The sequence below is a fragment of the Sciurus carolinensis genome, chromosome 10, assembly GCF_902686445.1.
Source record: "Sciurus carolinensis chromosome 10, mSciCar1.2, whole genome shotgun sequence".
NCBI lineage: Eukaryota > Metazoa > Chordata > Mammalia > Rodentia > Sciuridae > Sciurus > Sciurus carolinensis.
The window spans coordinates 39,608,319-39,632,645 of NC_062222.1; positions in this window are offsets into that span (position 1 = coordinate 39,608,319).

The window sequence follows — 24,327 nt, forward strand, 5'->3', positions numbered from 1 at the left end:
AAAACCCACCCCTGAAATTGGTATAATTCAGGTTTGCATACTTACTACTGACTGGAACTCAACTCCACACAATTGTAAAAAAACTGGAGGATATTGTTACTTATACACTTAGAAAGAAGAGGAAAAGTACGAATATTAGTAAACACCAGTATTATCTGCTAAAGCAGGTAATAGTGAAAACATTGTGTGGTATGAATTTCAAAGAATATGACTTTACAATGAAACACACACACACAGAGACACTTGGAAGGACGTAGCTCTATCTATAGGAAAAATTTTAGCTCTTTCCCAGATAAGCACTGTGTGAGAAAATTAGCATTTTGTGAGGATTTTTCCATGACAGCAAATATAGGACACAACCTATAAAAATAATGGAGATATATCTGAATTTCACAGGTAAAAATATAAAAAATAGGGGTAGGTATTGTGTGCTTGTGGCCACTCATAAGAAGGAGAAAGGCTATAGGAATTGGAAACAAATATATGAAGGATGAATTTTCCCCATAGGTATCATGTTGTGATATTGAAATGAAAAAGGACTACCCAGGAAATACCATGCCAAGAATTCCAAATACAACTTCAATGAAATACATTATTTGTTTATATTATTGTAATTTAGGTGCTTCATATATCAATGCTTATAAAACTTTCATCTATCATCGTCAACATTTATGTGAAGGGATATATTTTCATGGTAAGAAAATGAAACTATACCTTATTTAATTATATTCAGCAAATGTTTAGCTATCACACTTTATGATAAATTTCAAGTTATTATTATCATTTTTCATTCTGTATAGTTTTGCACTTCATCTTTCTCTAACAATACATTTTGTGGTTCCTTTCTATATGTTTTTTTCACTACTGTAGAAAAAAACAATGTCTGCCCTTGTGCTTAGAATGTGGAATAGAGAGAATTAGAGATATGCAAGCCAGTGCTGAAAATAAAAGCAATTTACAAATTAAAAATTACGCACATAAATCTGAATAAAATAAGAGATAATGTGACTTGATTGGATAACACACATGCATATCATAGAGCTTGTTGGGGACTACAATTATATATTTAGGTTGTAGACATGTAATGGGTGGGGGAAAGAGAGAGAGAAAGGAAGTGAAGAATGAAATGCTTCCCTAGTAGCAGTACTTTCCAGAGAAATATGTAGAGATTTGTGTTGATGAGGACAAGGGAACATCTGAGGAACTGGCAGGAGGCAAAACTAGAGAAGTTAGTTATTATCAGATCATGAAGTAGCTTTACCCCCATGTTGAAGGATTTAAAATTATTATTATTATTATTATTACTATTATTATTATTATTTACAGAAGAAATGAAAAGAGAGAAATAGTTTTACTAGTGTATCAGTGAGCATTTTTAGAAGGTCACCCTGGCTGTTGTGTTGGTAGTAAATTTTAGAAAAACAAGAAACGGGGTGAAATTTATTAGAAAATTTTCCAGTTGCTCAGGTGGAGGAGGTAAAATCCTAAAGTAGGGAACTTGAAGAAAAAAATAGAAAGTAGATACAGAAGATATTAAGAAAGTAGACTCTGTAGTTCTTTGTGGGCAATGAAAAGTAGAATGAGAACAGCCTCTAGGAGTAGCATTGACAGTATGATTCCCGGACAGACAAAACAGTAGAAAGAAAGTGTACTATAAATATGCTACCTTGGAATAACTATGTAGAGATGATTGTTCATGATTTGAACTTTAGGTCCGACACTCAATGGAGATAATTTGTTTTGAGACTTTGCTCTGAGACTCACCAGCATTTATATGGTAAGTAAAGCCATACAGTCATTTAGAGGTGAGTAAGAAATGTATATATAACAGGAACAGAATGGCAAATGCAGGGACTTGCAAACACAAAATTAAGGAACAATTGGAGAAGAAAGTTTTTGAGAAGAAATGAAATAAGAATAGGAGAAAATAGAACATGGTGAATACAGAAATGAAGAAAAAATTTTCAAGAGAAAGAAAGTTCTACAGTTGCAAATGATATAATTATTTATACCAATCCTTGAAGGAAAGCATTGTTGTATTCTCATTTTAAACATGGAATGACTTGAAATTTAGAAAGGCAAATGATACACAAAATATGGCACTAACAAGTAGAAGAACCACATTTGAAACTCATTGTTTGGGGTGAACAATTACAGAAACATTGTCCATAACTACTATTCACTACCAGCATTTTGATGAAAGGAGGGAATTTACCCAAACTATGAATTAATTTCCCTGTGGATTTATTAGATTTCCATTTCTAGCCACAAATAAATAGATATTCAACTGCAGATGGATGTTTGAGAAACAACTGCAGTTGTTGAGATACCAGAAAAGATGATCATCTTTGCCATTTCACCTTTGGTTTGTTTCAGTTTTCTATTTCTATATTGTAGACTACTCATTATTTTTTATTTTCCTTCTCCAGTTACATGGGCAGAAAGCCCTACAAAGAATGGAATTGAATCTTCACGTTCAAAAACAAGTGTTCAGCAAGTGTTTTTGAATGTAGTGTGAGAACACTTGCTCTCAAAGTTGATAAACTTGCTGATGCTTTAACCTAAGAGCCATGTAATCTGTGCCTGCTAATTATATTATTAAAGACACCATAACAATAGTTGAAGTTGGCAGAGATTAGAAGGTAAAGTTGTAACTATTAAGGATCATTTGTTTTTCTACTGACATTTCACTAAAATACAGAAGCATTCTTTCTATTCAGACAAATCTAATAAGCAGTTGCAGTGATAGCTTATGTAGGACAGGATATATAGGTGTCACTATTTTTCTCTGCATTCAAAGAAAAGCACACAGCTAATAATACCAAATTACTGTTTACTGCCTGGTTCAGGTTGGCCTTGGTTGGCGTAATGTTGCTGGGCTTCACAGGGACTTTCATTATCCAGTGGTCTAGCCCAACTTGTTCACATATCAGCAACAATGCCTGGACAATAAATGAATATGTTATCACTTCTGGTATACTTATAGTAAGTTACAAGGCCAGTCTAGATTCAAACATAAAAAATGTAAGTTGACATTGTAAACCAAATAATAACAGGGATGGATAAAAAATGTATAATTTTCATAATTGTTAATGTCACAAAAAGTATTCTAAAATTACTATAACAGTGAGTAACATACACTTTGATTGTCATGAGCTTAAAATTTATTTAGTGTGGACTGGTTGTGTGGTTCTTACCTAACATGTGCAAGACTGTGGCTTTGATCTCTAGTACCACAAAATGAACAAATACTTAAATAAGTAAATAATGAAATAAATTATTTGGGGACTTTAAAATTTAAATTTAAATTTCAACAGTTATTGATTTGAAAAGTTGAAAGTAAAAATTTAATTTATATTGACATAAGAAATATTTTTCAGAAATCAATGGTTTCTAGGAATATAAACTTTTGTATAAAGAAAAAAAATTAAAGATTATAGACTTAAAATAAATTATTTTAGATGGTAAATAATAAATGTCAAATTAGTAGTACATATAATTACTTTTGTAGAAAGTCAAAGGAAGGTTGTTTATAATTTGTGTAATTGTTTTATAATCAAAAGAATTTTCCTTCTGAGTAAAGAGCATCAACCCAGTATCAAAATCAATGCTGAGATCATGATCAGAGCACATAAAGTCATTTATTAGAGTTGGAAGAAACTGCTGAAAAGTTTAAAAATATATGCTGAAGTCTAGATTAATCATGAATGCAAGGTTTTAAATGAAAGAATTGTAGATAATTATAATATGAAAAAATGAAACTCAAAAACTAGGAGAATTAAAAAATAAAAATAATTTAATAAGGAAGTTTATCTGGAGCTAATTGTTATTGAAATTAGAAGCTAATGAGATAGTAAGATCATCAGGATATTATTCCTACAATTTTTATAGACATTAGTATTGCATATTGAGATCAGTCTTTTAAAAAATATTTTTACTTTGATTCAGATCTCTATGTCTCACTCAGTTGCCCAGGCATACCTTCAACTTGGAACCGTCCTGTCTCTGCCTTCCCAGTCACTGGGCTTATTACAGGTATGTCCGGCAGTGTCCAACTGGTTTCCTATTCTTGGCTTTTATGAATAGTACTGTATAAACATTTGGGAGTGCAGATGCTTCTTTGACATACTGATTTCAGTTTATTCGTTTTATTTGTATATGTATTTACTCCAGTAGAGGGATTGTGGTAGCATATGCTTAGTTATATTATGAAGTTTTTTGAGGAACTTCCATACTGTTTTCCATACCACTGTACTAGTAATTTACATTCCTGTTAACAGTACAAGGGCTTCCTTTTCTCCACATCTTGCCAGCACTAGTTATTTTTACTTTTATTTTTTGGAATAATAACCTTACTGATATCTCATGATGACTTTGGTTTTTGCTTTCCTGTTGATTTATGATATTAAGCTTTTTTTATGCAGTTGTTGGACATTTGTATATCCTCTTTTGAGGATGATCTATTAAAGTCTATTGCCCATTTTTAAACTGGTGTTGAGTTTTTTGATTTCTTTATGTATTCTGGATATTAATTCCTTGCCAAATCTGTATTTTGCAAATGTTTTCTCCTATTCTATAGGTTGTCTCTTCACTTTGAATGAACTTGGGGTACCCTTTTTATCTAATTTCCTTAATTTCTTTTCTCAGTGTTTTATAGTTTTCCTTGCAGAGATATTTTATGTCTTTTCTAAGATTTACTCCTAGGTATTTTTTATCCAGCGGTTACGAATGGTATTTCTCTCTTAAATTCTACTTTAGATTATTCACTAGTTTTATATAGCAGTGCTACTGATTTTGTATATTAATTGTTTTTCTTGACATTTGCTAAATTCATTTATTAGTTCTAACAGTTTTTTGTTGGAGTTTGGGGGTTTTTTGCAAGTAGTGACAATTTGAGTTTGTCTTTTCCAATTTGGTTGCCCATGAATTCTTTCCCTTGCCTGATTGCTCTGGCAAGGACACCCTGTATCATGCTAGTAAAAGTGGTAAAATTAAGCATTCTCGTCTTGTTCCAGATTTTGGAAAAGCACTCAGATTTTCATCATTGACCATGAAGTTAGTTGTTGGTTTATTATCTATGACCTTTCTTATATTGAGGTATGCTACTTCTAAACTTAGTAAGTTCTGAATTTTTATTATGAAGTGATAAAGATAATCATTTGGTTTCTCTTCTTCTTACTGTTGATGTGGTATATTACATTTATTTTTGTCTATGTTAAATTCTTTTTGCATCTCTGGGATGAATTCTTCCTGATTGTGGTAAATAATCTTCTTTACTGTGCTTTTAGATTTAGTTTGCTAGTATTTTGTTGAGAATTTCTGCATCTAGGTTAATCAAGAATATTGGCCTGTAATTTCTGGTTTTTTGTATGTGTGTGGTTTGTATTTTTATTTGGTTTTGGTATCAAAATAATGTTGGGTTTAGAATAAGTTTGTAAATATTACTTCCTCTTATAAACTTAGGAATAATTTAAGTGTTTCTCTCTTTGCAAATTTTTAGTGAGGAAAATTATCTTTATTTCATTGATCTTTTGTATTATTTTAGATTATGCTTCATTTATTTTGTCTGTCAATTTACCATCATTTCTTTCTTCCTATTAAATTTAGATTTAATTTATAGAAAAGGTGATTTTTGAGATGAGTTTTAAAGCATTTGGGAATCAATTCTTGGTGCAGGGAGTATTGTCCTGAAAGCAAACTTTTTCTTGGGAATTTTATATGTCAACTATGTGTAAAGTAGCTTAATATTTTTAGTTATTATAATTTTTCAATATTACCTAAATTATTTTGCTAAATTTGATAATTATAAATTATTGGGTGGATTAGTGGAACATTATATGTGTGGGAGAAGAAACATAGGTGCTAAGTATGTGATTTGGGGAAAAAAAGAGGAAAGGAATGGATCACAACTTCTAATCTACAGAAACAAATAAGATGCAAATATTTTACAGAAGATATAGTACTCAGAACTTATTCTCTTTACATGCCTTTTAATAAGGAGAACACAGGAACTTTCTCATATGGACTGTTGTGTGATTTTCTTGACTGAAATAATTATAGATAGGTTAGGGTTAATGAACTACTGAGTCAACTGCCAAATATCCCAGTATAATCATATTTTTATTTATGGTCTGTGTATATAAAATATAATAAATTTTAAAATCTCATATTGAATTTTCTTTTCAATTTGACAATTAGGGAATGTACAAACCAGCATATTGGGAAATATGCTAAATCACTACACCTATTCCCCTAAAAATTAAACTTTAAGAATTCATGACTTAGAAAATGATAGCAATAATGTGTACTCTGAACCAGATTTAATTGTAAATCCACAATTTAAAAGTTTAACTTAATTTGTAATAAAATTCATTAAAATTGCTTAAAATATGAGATGTATTACTTGATTTATCTGTAGGATTTAAAAATACATTTTACTGAAGGTTTCTGATTAAATACATTTAATCTGTACATTTAATTTAAATACATTTAATTCTGTGTTGTAGTCAACTTTTCAAATGCATGTGTGTTAAATTTCTGGAGTATTTCAGGTTTGAGTAAGCTGAATCCTATAAATAAGAATGTCTGCCAAAATGCTACAAATACAGCACAGTATATCTCCAGCATTCTGATACACTAAGAAAAAATAAAATAAAATTGGTCACCATAATATTTTTATTTAATAAAATTTGCCAAGATTTCCCTCTTCCATTATTGAATAACATATTAATAATATATTGAAATCACTTTGTTTTCCTCATTACAAACCAACTATCCCCCAAAATAAATGGTAAATTTTTGTTTCTTTCCAAACTCTTTATTTTTATATTTTATCCCAATCTAATAACTAGTTTTTCAATCCTTACTTTATAAATCTATATTGATATTTATAAATAAATAATACAATGTAATACTTGTCAAAGTAATAGGTATCATCATATTGTGTTATATAAATGACTAAGATTCTGTATCTCATTATACTAATAATAAATACACTTTATTTTAGTTGTCCCTGTTAAATGAAAATATTTCCTAATTCTGCCCTAATGTTTTTTCTAACTTAATAATTCCATGTAGTTTTTATATCACTGAAGTTTAACTTCACGAGAGAGTCTTGTGTTTTTAGGATGCCTCCTTAGTTATATTTTCTTAGCCCATTTTAAGTATATAATCACTCAAGTGGAGGAAAACATGTTCACAGTTATAATTTAGTATCTCTTCATCTTTTGATATATTTTCAGTATTGCAAAGATTAGAGTTGATCATGAGATGGATTTTTTAGAATTGTAATTGGAAAATTTAGTGCAAAAAACATTTTACATCAATATTGGGGACAAAGGTAGTGAAGTAGAAGAGTTCTATGATTATATGATTTTATTTCAGTGGTGAATTACTCAGTGCATGCCAGGAATTGTTTGCCTACAGTATAATATTAATCACATCAATCATTTTTTAACTTCATTTATGTGGTTATATGTATGGTGGATATACCATATTTGTAAAATATGACCCCATAAACTTTTGAAACACTCTTGACAATTGTTTATTATGTTCCAGGCAATGCAAAAACACTGAGAGTCCTACAAAGATGCATTGTCCAAAAAGAAACTCATTCAGTTAATGTATCTTGACAATTTAGTTTTTACTCTTATTTTCTACACAGTAAAAGTGCTGGATTTTATCTAAATAAGTCAACAATTCATTCTTGATTGAGAAAAACATCATTATTATACACACCAACTTTGTGTAGCAGATATTTTAAAATATCTTTGTAAACAGATTGTTGTTGTATCGACCTGCTCCCTTGTATGTGCTCTGGTAACCAAGACTGATACAATCCGTTGTCCCCTTAGCAATCAAGGAGGACAAATTTAACAACAGAAAAAAAAAATTCATAGAATTTCTTCAGCACAACAGGTTGACAGTTCATCTAATTGGTTATGTGTGTGTGTGTGTGTGTGTGTATACAAAATATTTCCTAAATAACTAAGATCAGATATTCTGAAGAAAAAGCATAGCACTGATATAATGTAGCCTAATTTGAAATATTTTCTTACAAGGAAATGCTCATTCTTATTCTGCTAATGATTATATGTGGTAGAGCAGTGTAGTCAAAACAATATTAAATTGTCATTATTCCATTTGAAAAATAAACTTCTATTTAAATACATTTATTAATTTCAACTAACTTTTCAATAATAAATTGATGGCATTTAATTAATTTCATTAACACACATGTGAATATGCCTGATTGACTTAAAAACTTTGAGAATTGGGGAAATTATTTAACAGCAGACATATATTTTTAGGGGATCAAAAAAACTGACGCCTCTGGGTATGTTCTCTTTGTTTCAAGTATATGTCACAAATATTCTGAAAATTATTTGGTTCTTTTTTACAATATATATTATGTATATAATATATGTATATGTATATATGGCAGTTGAGCCTTTCATTTCCTCTATAACAAATTAACAATGTCTAGAAGATAGCCTAAGTTGGATTCTAAAGTGAAAATAAGTAGTGAAAAAGAAAAAAATTCTTTTAATTTTCATGCTTTTGGATAGTGAAAGTGGCAATGGCTTTCCAGATCAATAGGTATTTGGTATAAAATAAATGTGTCCAAACCCCAATATTTCAATATGTGTCCCCAATGTAATTCTGTAACTCCTAATTTAGTAAGTCATATCATCTATGCATTAGGACAGTAATTTCTTTTGTGAATGTAGAGTAAATTTGTAGTGAATTATATGAGCTAGGTTCCATTGCCTGAACATTGATGCAAAATAGCTTTCTTATCAGAATCAGTGTAATTGATATAATGATAAAAAGTTAAATACTTAAACAGAGGAAACTAGGGAGAATAGTAACAGTAGGATAAATATGTATCTAGGTGTAGTATGATGACACATATTCTCTGCTCTTCCTACCTTTAGGTATTTTTTTCTATAGTGTAATAAGGAAGTTTTGCATATTTTTATCCTGATACTTAAATACTAGTATTAAGTAAGTCAGTCTTGAAACACCCAAAATTCAGTTGTGCAAAGACATTGGTATAGGTTGCCAAGAGACCAAAGAAGCCATTAAAGATGAAATGTGATATATAAAGTTTGTTGAGACATGTTTACTGGGAAGATCTGGTGGTGATAAAAAATACAATGATAATAGAATGGAGAGATGCTTCACCAGAAAGTGCAGTGTTCCTGGGTTGGACAGATGCACCTCCACACACATGGTGCCTGTTGTGCTTCATCAGAAAATAGCTTCCCTAACCCTTGTCCATACTTTGTCCACGATCAGCCACCTGGATAAGTGCTTCCCTCTCCATGGTGCTCTGATTCATGCCAGTTAGCACAGGAAGAGAGGGTGATGAGTTTTGTAAGGTTTGACTACAGAAGCAGTAACATTAGTTTGTTTAATTTGCTTTATTCCTCTATCAGTATCCCAAGGAACTACTGTCCTGGTAAAAACGTAAGAAAGCAGTTTTTACAGCTAACAATTTTATTTTTGACCAATTTATAATACATGTGAAAAAGAGAGAACCATTGTCCTTTAAGACAGTATTTGTGTGGGCACTCTCAAGTGAGCCTCCTCTCACTGTTTCCCCCAATTTGGCTTGGATCCTGGGAAGGAAAAGGGGCATTTAACAGACATGGTGTTTTACTCTCTTCCTTTTCTTTAAGGATGACACAAGCTGTTGAAAGGGAAACCCATGTTGTTATAAATGGTTTTTATAATAGCATTGCCTTTTTGATATGGGATCAAATATGGGAAGATACAATATGTGAATATCATCCACAAATTGGGTTAGCATACACAACGTGTTTGTCAGGGCTATCTACTCAAAAGAGAAACTTTTGGTGAACTTTTACATGTAAAAAATTCAAAGTTCATTCTGAGAATGATATCTATATAACTTTTTGTTCATTTACTTATTGTTCATTTGTCATTCTTTTTTCCAAATATGGCAAAAATAATACCCAATTATCTAAACTGAGATTATAGATCTATAACTTTGCTTATATTTCTTCCAAAGAAGAATAAAGCAAAGAAACAAACACATTTCTGTTCTTTTCTCTCTCTCTCTTTCCTCTCTCCCTCTCTCATATGTATATGCCATTCCAAGTCCTAAGGATTTCTTAGTATCTTTTGAGTTTAACCTTAAACTATGATTTTTTTTTATCCTGAATAAATAGCTATAAACCATATAACTTTTTATACTGAAATCTCTGAGAGACTCATGTGAACTAAGAAAGAACTGACTATGTAGAAGAAACACAGGAGTATGAATTATCCATTTAAGGAACTTGCCTGTTCTTCTAGGACCTTGTTTGAGTACAATATTCAGTATGATTGATTGGAAGCGCCAAGTAGCACATTGATTTTATTTTCAGCCTATAACAACCATAGCCATCTTTCTTTATCTAAGATGATTAACTAAGTTATTAAATGAATAAAAAAAAAACCTACTTAATTTATATACTCCCCTTAATCATTGCGTTTCATCAAAATCTGTTCCCCAAGCCAAGATCACCAACACAACTAAGTGAAATTTCATAATCCTTTTTTAATATAAATCTTATTCTTGGGTTTAAATTTGAATTTTCTTTTTTTGGACCTAGTGAATTGGTTCTTATTGGTCAACTATCATAAAGAAAGGTTGTATTACCTTGCAAAAAAACTTCCTTATGATGTCATGAAAGGATACCAGGAAAGACAATACCAGCCTCCTATTACTGGAAGAAACCCTGCGTTTGCAGGCAAATGGATGAAATTGGAGAATATCACGCTAAGTGAGATAAGCCAATCTCAAAAAACCAAAAGACAAATGATATCGCTAATAAATGGATGATGACACATAATGGGGGGTGGGAGGGGTTAGTGTTAGGGTTAGAGTAAGGGTTAGGGAGGGGGGCAAGAATGGAGGAAGGAAGGACTGTATAGAGGGAAAAGAGGGGTGGGAAGAGTGGGGGGAAGGGAAAAAATAACAGAATGAATCAACCAACATTACCCTATGTAAATGTATGATTACACAAATGGTATGCCTTTACGCCATGTACAAACAGAGAAACAACATGTATCCCATTTGTTTACAATAAAAAAAAAAAAACAAAACAGAAATAGCCCCTCAAAAAAAAAAAAAGAAACCCTGATTCTGCTCCCAGGGTGATTCCTACTGCTTGCCATTCAAAGGTCTCATACCATGGCCATCACTTTAAATGTAATCTATACTTAGACACTATAGTGCAAGATATTAAGTTCTACATCTTATTCTGGCATTCCAATCTTGTAATCTTAAATGAAAAGGTTTTAAGGCAGTCACTGTTCCCATGCTTTGAACCAAGTATTGGAAGACTGAAGCAAGTACTTGTGGCAGGCGAGACCTGGGGCCCAGGGTTATGCCACATGCATCTAAGATGGCGACTGGCAGAGAGCCAAAGGGCTGCTGAATGGTAAACAGGAAGCGTTTACCATTGGCTGTATGATAATTAGTTCAGCTGCCTAGCACATGGACAGATATATCTTACATGTATGCTTGAGCTCGTGATCGCTTGACCTTTAATAGGATTGGATGGACATATCTGATTACAATTGCTTATGCATGCAACTGCTTATATATTGAGGGTATTATCAGAATAAAGTGGAAGCTGCTTCATGAACTTCTGAAGAGTACCTGTCATTTGTCCCACTGGTTGGCGGCAAGCAACAAGTATTTTTTTTTAAGAGTTTCATTGATCATTCGTCCTTTAGTTTTTTGAGATTGGCTTATCTCACTTAGCATGATATTCTCCAATTTCGTCCATTTGCCTACAAATGCCATAATTTTATCATTCTTCATTGCGGAGTAATATTCCATTGTATAAATATGCCACAGTTTCTTTATCCATTCATCAACTGAAGGGCATCTAGGTTGGTTCCACAATCTGGCTATGGTGAATTGAGCAGCAATGAACATTGATGTGGCTGTATCTCTGTAGTATGCTGATTTTAAGTCCTTTGGGTATAGGCCAAGGAGTGGGATAGCTGGGTCAAATGGTGTTTCCATTCCAAGCTTTCTGAGGAATCTCCACACTGCTTTCAAGAGTGGCTGCACTAATTTGCAACCCCATCAGCAATGTATGAGTGTTCCTTTTTCACCACATCCTCGCCAACACCTATTGTTGCTTGTATTCTTGATAATCGCCATTCTAATTGGGGTGAGATGAAATCTTAGGGTAGTTTTGATTTGCATTTCCCTTATTACTAGGGATGTTGAACATTTCTTCATATATCTGTTGATTACTTGTACATCTTCTTCTGTGAAGTGTCTGTTCATTTCCTTAGCCCATTTGTTGATTGGATTATTGGTATTCTTGGTGTAGAGTTTTTTGAGTTCTTTATAGATTCTGGAAATTAGCGCTCTATCTGAGGTATGGTTGGCAAAGATATTCTCCGCTGATAAGCGGATGAGGACATATAATGGGGGGTGGGAGGGGTTAGCATTAGGTTTAGGGTTAGGTTTAGGGTTAGGGATAAGGAGAGCGGTAAGAATGAAGGAAAGAAGGACTGTATAGAGGGAAAAGAGGTGTGGGAGGGGTGGGGGGGAAGGGAAAAAAATAAACATCATTGCCCTATGTAAATGTATGATAACACAAATGGTATGCCTTGACTCTATGTACAAATAGAGAAACAACATGTATCCCATTTGTATACAATTAAAAAAAATAAATAAATATATAAAAGAAAAAAGAAGGACAAATCTTATCTAAGAGATGCCATTGCATCTTTTAGATACAGAATACCTACAGCACAAGGCATTCATTTAAAAGGAATGGTTTTTTTTCTCAACAAAATACTTAAAAAGTGATACCATCTCTTGCACTTTAGGCATCATTATCAGTTAAAATTCAACATAAATTAGCTCTGTGGGAGCAGGTAAAGCATCAGGGTTAAGTCTAACATGCTAAACCATACACATTTTCAAATCTCATTAAAGACTCCCACAATTTAACAATTCTTGCATCTAGAAATCTAAAAAAAAAAAAAAAAAGAAGAGTTTCATTGAGTTAAAAAAAGTCATTTAACCCCATATTTTTATCTTGTTATGGTGTCTACCATTTGGTGTACTAAACCATTTTTTAAAATGCAGTTTATTTATAACAAATACAGGTAGTGATATAAATAATCTTTGAACTATCTATTACATATCTCCTGGGTCTCACTTTCTAATAGTAATAAAATAATTTTAATAATTTCAGGTGCTGTTTATTGGATAAATTCTAATTTCAGATATAGCCTGGAGGTCCATTGTCCCAAACCACACCTAATACCAGATATTCTGTCAAATCTCAACTGGTAGCAGATAACAAAACATTTCTACCTATGTACTAGATAAGTAATTTGAGGCAAAAAATAGTTTATTCAGAAAAATCAGGAAGGCAGTTCCTTAATAACTGTGGTACAGAGACCAGGAAGTTTCACTGATTTTTTTCTTAGTTCTTTAAAACAGATTAGTGGGGGAGATAGTAAGTTTAGAAAACGTTTATGTGTCTTTATGTGTTGGTGTGTGTACACCATTTAAAAATAAGTCCATGTTAAGTTTATGGAAACTCAGAAGCCATAGAATAAAGTACTGGCTATAAATCTAAAGATAGCTACAAGGAAAATAAATTAGTAAAATTATACTATTTTTATATAAGGAAAATAAACTCTTGCCAAGCTAAAGAAAAAAATACATCTTCACCATGGATCGAACTCACAGATGTTCTGCCAAAGATAAATACATAGGAAAGATGTTGATCAAAATATTATAGAAAATTTATTTTAAAAATGCATTATATATTCAGATAAAGTTCCTAATATTTTTAAGCATTTTGATTTCTTTTCATACTAGTAAGATATTATATAGCAATGATTTTTACAAAAAGACTCTAATTGTAAAACATTATATTTCTAAGGGAAAAGAAAGGAACAAAACCATCAATTAGAATGACACTTTTATTATTATTGAAAAAAATGAATGTCATTAACCATAAGGCCTAGTCTTGTGTTATTTCTTTCATTCTTGGAAATTAAGAAAATAAAGAGCTAAAGGGGGAGGAGATGAGAAAAGACAAGAAGAAAGAGGAAGAAAGGAGGAGGAAAATGAGTATAGAGTGAGAAGACAGAATGGAATAAAGAGTAAAATGTACTAATATGTCTCTTCTGATTCACCAAAATGGACAGTTGGAAGAGAATATACTTTGGCAGCATAACACACTTTCAATCTAAATGTTTTAAACCTTGATTTGTCTTGTTCAAGATGTGAAGATAGTCATTTATTTTTTCTCACATGTTTAGTAATTGTAAATTAAACTTCCATTATGGTTAACAAGAGTTCCAACATCTTGAGTTGTCTAGACAAGTCTTTCAGCATACCTTTGCAACTGACATCAATTTTCTTACACTGAAAATTTCACTTTGGACTGACTTTATGACATGGATTCATGCTACAACACTATAGTCGATGATGGTAGTGGGTTGATTCGTGACTCCAAAAGAAGATAATATGAAGATGGAGACAGAGACTGGGGTGAAACTAAAACAATATTAGTTGGGAAGCCACTGGAAGCTGAGAGAAAGCTTCTGTTCTTTCACAGAAACTGTAGAAGGAAACAACTCTGACAATACATTGATTTTGGAATTCTGGTTTCTAGAATCATGTGAGAATAAGTTACACAATTTGTGGTACTTTGTTATGAAAGACATAGGAAGCAAATATAGCAGTATTATTTAAGACTTCTCAGGACATTCAGGGCAGGCTTAATGTTCAGATGTTTCCTCAGGGGCTCTTCATTTATTCACAGGTTTTCTTTTGAGATTCACAGAGATGAGAGTTAGAATCACTTAATGGTGGTTTGGTCATTAAAACTGAACTGTGAGGCCTATATTTGATTCCTAGGAAAGTATGTCTTCCTACTTTAAATCTCATTGAGATCTCATTTTGTTTGTGGAAGTTGTGATTTTTCTTAAGTTTAGCAGTAAACATTTTAAAAGTTACTTTTGCATATATATCTGTATATATAGCACAGATGTGTGTATATAAATATATGGGATAGATATTATGTAAGCAGAGAGAGTTGTTCATTGGATGGATACTATTAACAAAAAATAGAATACGACGTAGTTGAGGATGTTAAGTAATTGAAATCCTTTGTGCTGGTCATAGGAATATAAATTGTGCAGCTGTTATAAAAAACACTAGAGAGTCTCCTCAAAAAAAAAAAAAAATAGAACTACCATTTGGACCAACAATAGCTCTTCGAAGTATATATCCTAAATAATTGATATCAGGATATTGAGAAGATATTTGTTCATCCATATTTTTAGCAGTACTATTCATATTAGCCAAAAATAGAAGCAATCCACATATTCATAGATTATTGAATAAAGAAAATGTGCTAATGACTTAAAATAGAACAGTATTGAACCTTTAAAATGAAGAATTCCTATCACGTGCTACAAAATGGAGGCACTTTGTAGATCTTATGCTAAATAAAATTTGAAAGCATTACAAATACCGTATGATTTAACTCATGTAAGGTATCTAAATTATGCAAAATCATAAAGACAGAAGGTAGAATGGTGGTTGCTAAGGGCTGTGGGGAGGTGAAGGTAGAAGATATAGATTTCCATTTTTAGAGATGAAAAATTTCTATAAATTTGTTGTACAAATTATTTGAAGGTACTTAATATTACTATGCTATATATTAAATGTGGTAAACGTGGTAGATTTTACCAATATTATAGTTAGGTAGTTTTACCAATATTATAGTTAACTAAATTGAATATATCTGGGAGTTATATAAGATTGTAATACAGAGTAATGAAAACAAAAGAATTCTGTACACTCTAAATAATATATTTAATTTATTCTAACTACATTATTTGTAACTAGCACAAGTCACTGGATAGTCTAAAAAAATGAAGAGGGCTTTTGTGAATAGGTTCATTTGGTAATCTTATATATTTTACATCAGTACCCATTTTTTCACTGGATATAGAAGTAGAGCCCACTTACTCTGCAGCCAGCAGATAGACTCACCATCTGACACAATGACTTTTATTAAATGTAGTCATTCACTGCTGCAGCCAGTCTTTCTTACTTTAATGTGCACCAACATCATCACACTGAATCAGGTCTCTAGAGTTTTGCTCAGGTGATATGTGTGTACTTCACAACACATTACAAAACAACCAAGCTTGACATTTATGCCCAGAGTCCTATATGTTGGACTGAATGCCTAACATATACCGTTTTTGTCTTTTTTTAGATATAACATGGAAACTCAGCACATCTTTTTCTTTATAAACACTAGTCTTGATATTTTGTTAAAAATTTCTTCCTTCCTGATCTGTAACACTTACCTACCACAGGAATGAGGAATCTCTGATACTATTCCCCTCAAGTCCACAGGTTCTACGTTGTGCCACTCTCTGATGCTAGGTTGTGTGAGTACTGTGATACTCCCTAGAAACCATTTATTAAATTTCTGTATAACAAGTACTTACAGCCTAGAAAGGATGGTTCTGCAGATCAAATTTATTTCAGAGAAATGTTAAGAGTGAAGAAACTTTATTATAGACTTCATGCAAAAAGTAATGTTGCAGAATATCATTTAGGGAATCTTAAATATTATTCTGTTAGCAAAAATGAAATTTTATAATTTAAATAGTGGCATTGTCTTATGTAAAAATACATCTGTTTTTATGAGATTTATTTATGGTATTGCTGAGATATATATAGACCAAGATTTCACAATTTTATTGTTAATGAGAAAGCACCTTGTATGTGCTTGTGTTTTACAGGAGGGTCAGATATGGCACACTTCCTGAGTCCTGCTCCACATTGATCTCTGTTTTTTCTGCTTTAGGCTAGATTGAACATTTTAGAATATATGGATTCCAGGAAGAAATGCAGTGACATAAAACTCATCAATAGTCCTTAAAGGATCCATTTTTAGCAATCTTTGGTTCCAGAACTTAGCACATGTTTATTCAACAATAGCTATTGAGAATCTTTTTCTATTTAATAATGTCCAAGTTAACATTTATTAGAATTCTAGCCTTACCAACAAATCATAGTATTAGTAGCAGAAAACAGCAGGTATTTAAGAATGCTGCTATAGTCAGCTATATTACCTGTAAGTCTCTGTGAAATGAAGATTGGAGACATTCTTATCAAAATACAGAAAACCTCCTAATAAAGGTCCTAATATGCAGTCTTTAATAACCATTATTCTGATTTCACTATGTATGAGATCAACTATTTCAACCAGAAAAAAAGATCAGAAAAAAAATTAAAAAAAAAAAATCCAAAAATAATGGAAACCATTAATGAAAGTAGTAAGTCATGTCTCTTAGTGTATAGGAAAGTGTTTTGCTATGTTCAAGAGTATGATTTTCCTGGTGAAACATATTTCACCTTTGAAGAGGTCAATTTACACAATATTGCTTCTGTTATTCTACTATATATATTAATAATTTTAAATCCATCAAATGTTTATTTCCCATAAATAAAAAAAGGATGTATTGAGCATGTAAAACCATACTCAATATTTTAATCTCATGAATATTTATTCATTTTGTATAGATTCATTATAGATTCATTTTGTATAGATTCAATATAGATTCATTTTGTAAAAATGTACTAATGTTGTGGGTTTTCCTTTGTTTTCTGAAGTTTCTCATTCACCTCTTCTAATATCTTATTTTTTATTTAATATCAGTCTAGGCAAAGTAAATTAATATTTTTTAAGTTACTAACATGAGTTTTGCCATTTTTGTTATTACATTATGCAACCAATTTAAATGCAAATATAGGAACATTTTAATTCATATACAAAAGTTGCACAATTTTTATTTCATAACTTATGCATACATACGTATTTTGTTTTTACCAGAATAGTGAAACTACTACACAAAATCAGTTTGAATGTGTTTATTTTATTTCTTTATGCATGCACACTCAACATCACCCTCTGCTTTCGGATTATTGATGATTAAAGATGAAGGGAAAGGAATTAAGATTTGCCTATCTTACCCTTTCCTTCTATGCCACAATATCTAGTGTAAATGCTTGCATAATAAAGGGAAGTAGTAAAAGTGAGAAAGAATACTGTAAGGCTACTTGGTACATGGTTTTCTTAGAATATCATTGTCTCCTTTATCATTCAAAACTCTGTTTTGGATGGAAAACATGGCCTTTCATTGCTGTCAGTCTTTGTACTGGTTTTGAGTCTTATCGAATATCTATGAATTATAGGCTCACCAGCATTCTGCTCATGAGGCCCCTGAGCACATATACAAATGAGATGACAAAAAATGCCAGGCACATATAGTGAACACATCTCTGCTCCTAGGCTTCATGAGACTTCACTTGCATACAGTAACACAGCCACATCAATGTTTATAGCAGCTCAACTCACAAAACCTGAACTGTGGAACCAACCTAGGTATCCTTCAACAAATGAATGGATAAAGAAAATGTGATACACACACACACACACACACACACACATATAATGGGATATTACTCAGCTTTAAAGAAGAATGAAATTATGACATTTGGTGGTAAATGAATGGAGTTGGGGAATATCATGCTAAGTGAAATAAGCCAAACCCAAAAAACCAAAGTCTAAATGTTTTCTCTGATATGTGAATGCTAATTCACAATAGGGTGGGGGGCACTAGGAAAGAATAGAGTTACTTTAGATAGAGGGGACTGAAGGGAGGGGAAGGAGTATGGGTGTAGGAAGGAGAGTAGAATGAAACAAAACAATATTACCTCATGAACATATATAACTGCATGACTGATGTGATTGTACAATATGTGCAATCAGAAAAATGAGAAATTATACTACATTATGTATGACTTATCAAAATGCATAAATGCATTCTACTGCCATGTACGACTAATTAGAACAAAAAAAATTAAATTAAAAAAGAATTTCTTAGTTTCAATTATTAAGGTTTTTATGACAGCAACAACAGAGCATTAAACCAGGCATGGGATTTTTTCTCAGTGCAAGGACCTGTGTACCTGTATAGGTCAACTGCTCCTGATTCCATTCCTGAATATTGTACTTATCCAACATGATTAAGGATTAAATCTATTGTGAAATTAATGCAACTTATGACTTTGATAATAAAAATCTCTAATGCTTGTTGTTAATATCTTTGTGTACAAATCAGTGAAACTTGAGAAACCCACAAATGTAGTCCCCAACACTGTGTCTGGTAAGCAGTGGTACTCAATAATTATTTATTGTAATAATGTTATTGTTTAATTGAACAAAGTATATCTTATCATGGATAATTCCCATTTCTTTTTTTTTTCTATTAGCAAATGTTTTTAATTTAGCTATCTTCTCTTGACATAAATCTTGTAATTAACCAAAATCAAAAAGAAGTGGGATCTTGAGAGTAAAACAGTTGGAAAAGTGCTGAAACTGGGATAAAGGTCAGGATATATTCAGATACAACAGGTTTACTCACACAGCATGTGAGAAGTGGGGGAAACGTCCAATAAGCTCACAGTCATGACATCGTTTTTGTTCTCTTGTGAAGAATGAGGTAGCTTGTGACTGGAGAAAACTGAGTAAAGGAAACACACGCCCAAGCATATTTTGGATGAATGATTATAAACATGAAAGAAATGACAGTAAATAGTTAAAATCCCCAAGTAAAACAGAAATAACAATATTAACATGAGCCAAAGTCCTGCCTATGGTACAAAGTCATTTTCCTTAGGTCATTTTTGATTGGTAAAAGCCATAGCTGAACTGTTTTATAGGTGAATAAAATTGTATTGAAATGCATTAAGACATCAAAGAAAAATAAGTGTGAGGACAATAGTAATATAAGATTTTAACAATCCATTAGCAGTCCATAAATAGCAAATAAAAGATATAAATTAAAGAGAAAATTGGGGTTACTATTAATAAAACAGAATTTATTTTAAAAATTATAGTGGGTTAGCAATAAAAATATACCTGCATCTCCAGTGGCAATGGAACAATCAAAATCACAGGTAAAATGCCTGGGGGCAAAAAATTATTGTATAAAATAAAAAATTTTCATGTATGCCTATATTTTTGAAATGAAATTACTTAAACATTTAAACTAAAATATTTTGTCACTAAAAAACGACTTAGAGTTGGGTATGGTGGTGCACACCTATAATCCCAGTGGCTGGGGAGGGTGAGGCAAGGGATTGCAAGATTGAGGTCAGCCTCAGCAACTTTCAAGACCATAAGCTACTTAGTGAGATTCTGTCTCCAAAAAAAAAGGACTGGGAATGTATCTCAATGGGCAAATGCCCCTGAGTTCAATCCCTAGTATGGGAAAAAAAAAAAAAGAAACAAAGAAAAGAAAAATATTCAATTCAAATGTCATATATTAAATCTAAGAAATATGATATAGTTTTCAAATACTTTAATTAGTAAATGTATAAATGGTATTCATAAATAATTGATATTTTAAAATATTTATTATTTCAAAATGAGAAAATTAATGAAAATGGGATATAATCCAAGAATTTTTTTTTATTATTATTATTGTATACAAATGGGATACATGTTGTTTCTCTATTTGTACATGGAGTCAAGGCATACCATTTGTGTAATCATACATTTACATAGGGCAATGATGTTTGATTCATTATTTTTTCCCTTCCCCCCCACCCCTCCCACCCCTCCTTTCCCTCTATACAGTCCTTCTTTCCTTCATTCTTACCACACTCCTTATCTCTAACCCTAAACCTAACCCTAAACCTAATGCTAACACCTCCCACTCCCCATTATATGTCCTCATCCACTTATCAGCGAGATCATTTGTCCTTTTGTTTTTGAGATTGGCTTATCTCACTTAGCATGCTATTCTCCAATTTCATCCATTTGCCTGCAAATGCCATAATTTTATCATTCTTCATTGCGGAGTAATATTCCATTGTATAAATATGCCACAGTTTCTTTATCCATTCATCAACTGAAGGGCATCTAGGTTGGTTCCACAATCTGGCTATGGTGAATTGAGCAGCAATGAACATTGATGTGGCTGTATCTCTGTAGTATGCTGATTTTAAGTCCTTTGGGTATAGGCCAAGGAGTGGGATAGCTGGGTCAAATGGTGTTTCCATTCCAAGCTTTCTGAGGAATCTCCATACTGCTTTCCAGAGTGGCTGCACTAATTTGCAACCCCACCAGCAATGTATGAGTGTTCCTTTTTCACCACATCCTCGCCAACACCTATTGTTGCTTGTGTTCTTGATAATCGCCATTCTAATTGGGGTGAGATGAAATCTTAGGGTAGTTTTGATTTGCATTTCCCTTATTACTAGGGATGTTGAACATTTTTTCATATATCTGGTGATTGCTTGTACATCTTCTTCTGTGAAGTGTCTGTTCATTTCCTTAGCCCATTTGTTGATTGGATTATTGGTATTCTTGGTGTAGAGTTTTTTGAGTTCTTTATAGATTCTGGAAATTAGCGCTCTATCTGAAGTATGGTTGGCAAAGATATTCTCCCACTCTGTAGGCTCTCTCTTCACATTGCTGATAGTTTCCTTTGCTGAGAGAAAGCTTTTTAGTTTGAATCTATCCCAATTGTTGATTCTTGCTTTTATTTCTTGTGTTATGGGAGTCCGGTTAAGGAAGTCTGATCCTAAGCCAACAAGTTGAAGATTTGGACCTACTTTTTCTTCTATAAGATGCAGGGTCTCTGGTCTGATTCCGAGGTCCTTGATCCATTTTGAGTTGAGTTTTGTGTAGGGTGAGAGATAGGGGTTTAATTTCATTCTGTTGCATATGGTTTTCCAGTTTTCCCTACACCATTTGTTGAAGAGGCTATCTTTTCTCCATTGCATATTTTTGGCACCTTTGTGTAGTATGAGAAAATTGTATTTATTTGGGTTTGTGTCCATGTCCTCTATTCTGTACCATTGATCTACCTGTCTATTTTGGTGCCAATACCATGCCGTTTTTGTTACTATTGCTTTGTAGTAGAGTTGAAGATCTGGTATTGCAATACCCCCTGCTTCGTTCTTGCTACTGAGGATTGCTTTAGCTATTCTAGGTTTTTTATTCTTCCAGATGAATTTCATAATTGCTTGCTCTATTTCTGCAAGGTACATCATTGGGATTTTAATTGGAATTGCATTGAATCTGTATGGCACTTTAGGTAGTATGGCCATTTTGACAATATTAATTCTGCCTATCCAGGAACATGGGAGATCTTTCCATCTTCTAAGGTTTTCTTTAATTTCTTTCTTTAGTGTTCTGTAGTTCTCATTGTAGAGGTCCTTCACCTCTTTTGTGAGATTGATTTCCAAGTATTTTATTTCTTTCGATGCTATTGTGAATGGGGTAGATTTCCTAATTTCTCTTTCTGAAGATTCATCACTTATGTATAAAAATGCATTGGATTTATGAACATTGATCTTGTAACCTGCTACTTTACTAAATTCACTTATGAGTTGTAAAAGTTTTCTGGTGGAATTTCCAGGTTCCTCTAAATATATAATCATGTCATCAGCGAACAGGGATAGTTTGAGTTCTTCGTTTCCAATTCGTATCCCTTTAATTTCTTTGGTTTGTCTAATTGCTCTGGCTAGAGTCTCAAGGACGATGTTGAATAGAAGTGGTGAAAGAGGTCATCCCTGCCTCGTTCCAGTTTTTTGGGGGAACGATTTCAGTTTTTCACCATTTAGAATGATATTGGCCATGGGTTTAGCGTAGATGGCCTTTATAATGTTAAGGAATGTTCCCACTACCCCAATTTTTTCTAGTGTTTTGAGCATGAAGGGATGCTGTATTTTATCGAATGCTTTTTCTGCATCTATTGAAATAATCATGTGATTCTTAACTTTAAGTCTGTTGATATGCTGAATGACATTTATTGATTTCCAAATGTTGAACCAACCTTGCATCCCTGGGATAAAACCCACTTGATCGTGGTGCACTATCTTTTTAATATATATTTGTATGCGATTTGCTACAATTTTGTTGAGAATTTTTGCGTCAATGTTCATTAAGGATATTGGTCTGAAATTTTCTTTCCTCGATGTGCCTCTGTGTGCTTTATCAGGGTGATATTGGCTTCATAGAACGAGTTTTGGAGGGTTCCCTCCTCTTCTATTTCATGGAATAGTTTGAGGAGTATTGGAATGAGCTCTTCTTTAAAGGTTTTGTAGAAATCGGCTGAGAACCCATCTGGTCCTGGACTTTTCTTTGTTGGTAGGTTTTGATGACCTCTTCTATTTCATTGCTTGAAATTGGTTTATTTAAGTTGTGTATGTCCACCTCATTCAGTTTAGGTAATTCATATGTCTCTAGAAATTTGTTGATGTCTTTGAGGTTTTCTGTTTTGTTGGAGTATAGATTTTCGAAATAGCTTCTAATTATGTTTTGTATTTCACTCGTGTCTGTTGTGATGTTTCCTTGTTCATTCCAAATTTTAGTAATTTGAGTTTTCTCCCTCTTTCTCTTTGTTAGTGTGGCTAAGGGTTTATCAATTTTATTTATTTTTTCAAAGAACCAACTGTTTATTTTGTTAGTTTTTCCAATTGTTTCTTTTGTTTCAATTTCGTTGATTTCGGCTCTGATTTTAACTATTTCCTGTCTTCTACTACTTTTGGTATTGGTCTGCTCTTCTTTTTCTAGGGCTTTGAGCTGTAGTGTTAAGACTTTTATTTGTTGATTTCTACTTCTTTTTTTGAATGCGCCCCATGAAATAAATCTTCCTGTAAGTACTGCTTTCATAGTGTCCCAGAGATTTTGATATGATGTGTCTTTGTTCTCGATTACTTCTAAGAATTTTTTTATTTTCCTCCTGATGTTTTCTGTTATCCATTCATCATATAATAGTGTATTATTTAATCTCCAGGTATTGGAGAAATTTCTGTTTTTTATTCTGTCATTTATTTCTAATTTCAATCCATTATGATCTGATAGAGTACAAGGTAGTATCTCTATCTTCTTGTATTTGCTAACAGTAGCTTTGTGGCATAAAATATGGTCTAATTTAGAGAAGGATCCATGTGCTGCTGAGAAGAAAGTGTATTCATTCTTTGTTGGATGGTATATTCTATATATGTCTGTTAAGTCTAAATTGTTGATTGTGTTATCGAGATCTATGGTTTCTTTATTCAATTTTTGTTTGCAAGATCTATCCAGTGGTGAGAGAGGTGTGTTAAAATCGCCTAGTATTATTGTGTTGTGGTCTATTTGATTTCTGGAATTGAGAAGGATTTGTTTGACGTACGTGGATGAGCCAATGTTCAGGGCAAAGATATTTATGATTGTTATGTCT